General features: G+C 31.7%; 1 long non-coding RNA gene across 2 annotated transcripts; it reads left to right on the top strand.

The window, feature by feature from the left end:
* The first annotated feature begins 246 nt into the window (after window positions 1–246).
* Window positions 247–4,277, top strand: LOC110103698. Of its 2 annotated transcripts, XR_002303984.2 has the most exons (3): window positions 247–1,187; window positions 1,712–1,796; window positions 3,969–4,277. It is a non-coding gene; the product is annotated as an uncharacterized LOC110103698 (long non-coding RNA). The 2 variants fall into 2 exon arrangements; XR_003702000.1 differs by having other exon boundaries at window positions 1,712–4,185.
* The last annotated feature ends 561 nt before the right edge of the window (window positions 4,278–4,838 follow it).

The following is a 4,838-nucleotide window of genomic DNA, read 5'->3' as shown; positions in this document are numbered from 1 at the left end:
TTTCACCAAAAAATAAAAAAAAAAGATATTAGAGAAATATACAGAAAGACATAAGAAAACGACATATCTATACTATCTATATAAAAGTGGCTTGGGATTCCACCCAAATGCAATCCTAACCTTTTATTTAATTTATCAAAGATGAATCTCAACCATTCATTTTATTTATAGATTTAATTAATTTATTTATTAGGTTATGTTTCACTTATTTAATTTATTAATTCTTCTGAACGTTTTACATAATTATCTAAACGTTTTACCGTCTGTTGAGTTTCCCTTAGGTTCCTTTTGACTAATTTAATTTTTTAATTCTTTTGAACGTTTCACTTAATTATTAATTCATGTATGTATTAATCTTTCGTGCAAGTCTAAACCCATCCTAATATCGCCTTAGCCTCGTGGTCTTCGCGCCGTTGTCCCTAATCTTTGGCTTTTAATATCTCAAAAAGTGATTAGCAGGAAGAGACTATTAATGCTACGCTTTATTTGATGAAATGATTCCACTACAGATCTATTGAATTGAAGACTTTAAATGCATAACTGAAAAGCCTTCAATTTCATTAATTAATTACTATCTCGTTCTCTTGAACTTCCAAAGTGTTTGCATTAAGCATTTCGCACTTCATGTTTTGGAAGATGAAGGAAACCACTTTTTTGTGTGCATTGGCTACCAAATCGTCGTTGCATTTGGCTAACCATATTCTTTGAAACTACAATATTTATTTATTGTAAATTATTAATTTAATTTGCTCCATATGTTTTTGCGTTTCATTGCATTCCGCTCATCTCAATTTATTTCTTCGCTTCCTCTTCTTCCCGGAGACGGGTGAAATCACTAAAAAGTTTATTCTCCTTCTTCTCCTCCTGTCGGATTGGAAGTCACGACGGGAGCTCGGGCTCATCTTCACATCTCTTCACATCCTCTATTAGGCGTATTCGTTCCCCTGCTTCGTGTGAAGAAGAATTTTGGGAGAGTAGAGGAAACTTCTTCCATGCTGTTCCTATTTGATCGGAAGTCACGATTTTTCACATCCCCATGATTTCAAGACCTCTTCGTTCACCTGCTTCGCATGAAGAAGAGCTTTGGGCCCTTGGCTACCAAATCGCCGTTGCTTCTCTCCAACTTCTATCATCCTAAGGTTGGAAGAAACACATCCATTTTAGAACTTCCAAGCGTCTAGCCTGAGGTAAGTTTTACAGGTTATCTCTTCTTATTAAAAATACTCAATTAATGCGTGCTTGGATTATTGTTTTATTGTCTCTATAATTAGCTTTCTCCTATATCATTTCCTTTTATTTTGATGAGAAAGATTTTTCCTCAATTTTTTTGATGAAATAGAAGTAAACAAAAATTAATTGTATTATCATTGTTATTATGATAATACAAATTCAATCACTCAAGATTGGGCATCTTCAGATTATTTTTAATAAATTTAATTGCATGATTTTGAAATACTTGAACATATATGAAATGATCTCTTAACCTCTATGATTATTTTTAAAAATAGTCAATTAATCAAGCATCTTTGGATATAGTAATAGAGATAGAAATGTGATTGAAATTCATAATTAACAATATGATATATTATTTGATTAATTTACTTTTATTTTTTTATTAACATTTAAAATATATATTACACAAAGTACATCAATATTTTTTTACTTAAATACAAATTGTTTTAAAGATTGTGACTTTTGATAACTATTTCAGCTTACGATGTTAGGATGAAAGAAGTCGAAATCGAAGAAGACTGTCGCTAGATCTCCTCCCTAAAGTTAAAGAATTAATAAAAGAGGTAAATTTTTTTCATCATGCAAGTTTTACACTTGATTAATATCTTTGATTATTGGCAAATCCATAGCATTATGGGAGATGCGAAAAAGAAGAAGCCAGTACTTTGTTTAAAGCTAAGTTCCGATTTTCTTCTTTTAAATTCATTTCCCTTCCTAAGAATTTCCCATCTTAGATATTGTGGCTATCGTGGATTGCAAATGCACCTCACTGGTTATGATTTTTTTTTCCTGGGATAATATTTGATTTTGTTATGAAAAGCTAAGTAGTTGCAATAAATTTTCTATTTCAAGATTTTATCTTTTTTATTTTTTACAAAGCTCTTGCCAAACTTTCCCCATCTTCACAAGAACCCGTATATATTGGGAGAAACTAATTATGTTATGGTTCAAATCTTAACTCCACTTGTTATGAGCCTTTTTTTAACTTTTACTTCATAAGCTTTCTTCATCGTTATTTTATAAATTAGGAAGAATTGACCTTGTCTTTAATTACTGTAACTTATTGTAGTTTCATACTTTTCATTCAGGAAGTTCTTGCATTATTGTCTGCTTGTTCAATCAATGCTTGACATTGCTACTCTCTTGATTGTTATATATTATCCAGTTACTTTTAGATTTTTTTTTTTGACATTTCTGTGTAAATGACAATGTCACTTTTATTTATTATTGATTTTTCTCCAACTTTATAATTCATGTCTAAATTTATCCTATTTAATTGATTAAGGCATATGTAAACAAGTTTACTGGAAGATGTTGGATGGAAGCAATGTTGGTTGTGCTATCCTTAGCTTCTTAGTGTCATAAGATTTTTAATATCCAAACATTATTTGGGCTTATGATTTTAAGAATTGTGCTATCCTTATTTTTATTTCTATACTTACTACTATTATAAGTGTGGCTTGAATTTCCTTCACCATCAAAATTTTGATTGTTTATTTTATTTATTTAAAAACTATCCCGACCCTTCATTTCATTTTAATAATTTTAAAAATATATATGTATTCTTGATATATTAAATATTTGAAATATATTTCATTAAATATCATTTGTAGTCGGCTCTTTGTATCCCCTAAATTTGTACTATACTAATATTAAAAAGCCACTTCGCCCCTTCATTTTTCAATTTTTGGCTTGTTTTCTCTTCTATGCATATTCGTCTACCGTCATTTAATTTCTCAGTCATTCATTAAGTCATTAACCTCTTCGCATCTCCCTGTATAAACCTCTTTAGCTCCTGATTTCAACAATTAAAATCAAAGAAACCTCTTCAAAAACTTGGAATGCCTCTTAATTTCACAACTGCTGGCTATTCATATCATCTACATTGCATTGAGATGGTTGGGAACGAGCTTGTTCCATGGGTAATGATGCCTCTCTTAAGTTATCTATGTCGTCGATGCTTCGATCTAGCCTCACATAGCCAATAGAATAAAGGCTTCCTTAGATTTGGAAGTGGTACTCTTCAAGCCTACGAATCTCTATCAACCATCGGCAAAAACTACGGAACCTTAGGCAACAAACTCCCACATTTAATTGGGTGAAACCTTCGACTGCGATTTTGGCATTGCCAAGGCCTTCACCAGTTATGGCATCCCTCTCACCATCATTTCCCCAATGGTGACATCTTCTTCCTCTCTCGCCTACCCGAAACCACCACTTGGGTTGCAACAAACGTTTATCTTATTACACAAATAAATATAGCCGGACAACCAAAAATATTAGTTACTTATCTCACGAAGGAGGTAGGATGGCATTTGCTCCTTTTCAAAGCTTGCACACATTCTCTCCACAATTGGCTACTTGTATATTCGACTTAGGCAGAAATGTTTTCCTTTTACTTACATGTCTACATAAGCAATGGTGAAAGTTGTCTGGCTCAACAATCATAACTTATAAATATGTAAGATCGTGCATATGTTTTGGAAAGCGAAGGATGCAACCAACTGAAATTTAAAATTTTTCCCGTTTTGGGAAGTAGCAAGGTTTCAGTTTATTTTGATCCTCGCCATCTATTGCGAGATATTTTCTTCTTTTTTTTTCAATCCTTGCACATGAAGAGAGTATTTTGACGTTATGCTTATTAATATATGAATATGCTTGTTTTTACAGTTTTGTGGTTGAAGTAGGCATTTGGAATTGTAATTTTATTCGAGTGTACATTTTATGACATTCAGATATTTTATGTGCTAATGGCTTTTAAGAGATATATATTAGAAGACCCAGTTGCAGCTCTTTCCAATTGGAGTACACTTGACGGAGAGCCCTGTTGTTGGTTGGTTTGCTCTAAATTTTAAATTTTATTCTCATGTACTTGGTGAATACAATGATATTATATAAATACTATTTTTTAGTTTTTATTAACGTGCACCATGTGCATGTGCATTTATACTAGTAATGTATAAGTGTATATACAAATGCATACATATCAAAATGCTTAAAATATATATACATACCTATAAAAATGCATAAATATTTTCAGGCCATTTGTGAGATTTACTTTAGCTTCCTGCTTTACCTTCACACATCCAATGATAAACAACACAAAAATGACAATATTCCTACAACATATGTGAGTCAAATAAAAATTGCAATTTATGGAGGGAGGATGAACTCATTAAATTGCCATCATTTTGGATGTGCAAAATTAAAACATGTCAGTTATACCATATGTTGCTTCCTATATAACTTACAAAATTGGTAAGTGAATAAACATGTAACACAAATGATAATCTTTTTTTTAGTAAGAGTAAAATAATCTCTAACTTAAAACAAAATCATAGAATTGTTAAATCATAAAATCATAAAACCAGCTCTAAATTTTGCTTCCGTTTTTTGGGTGCTGTTGAATTGCAGACCAGCTCTAAATTTTGCCTATATTGTAATGGTAGAAAAAGGATCTACCGGCTCGTAGGACTTATTTTTCTTTTTGATTGTAGCTCGTATGAGCGTAGTGAGCTGGAGGATCATTCTAAGGACCGTGTAACTGGTTTTTATATTAACGCGTAGGCCCCTACTGTGGGTTTCAACTAAAAAAAATAAAATAA

This window comes from Dendrobium catenatum, unplaced genomic scaffold, assembly GCF_001605985.2.
Source record: "Dendrobium catenatum unplaced genomic scaffold, ASM160598v2 fragScaff_scaffold_1090, whole genome shotgun sequence".
NCBI classification, from domain to species: Eukaryota; Viridiplantae; Streptophyta; class Magnoliopsida; order Asparagales; family Orchidaceae; genus Dendrobium; species Dendrobium catenatum.
This window is presented reverse-complemented; position numbering and strand designations above follow the sequence as displayed.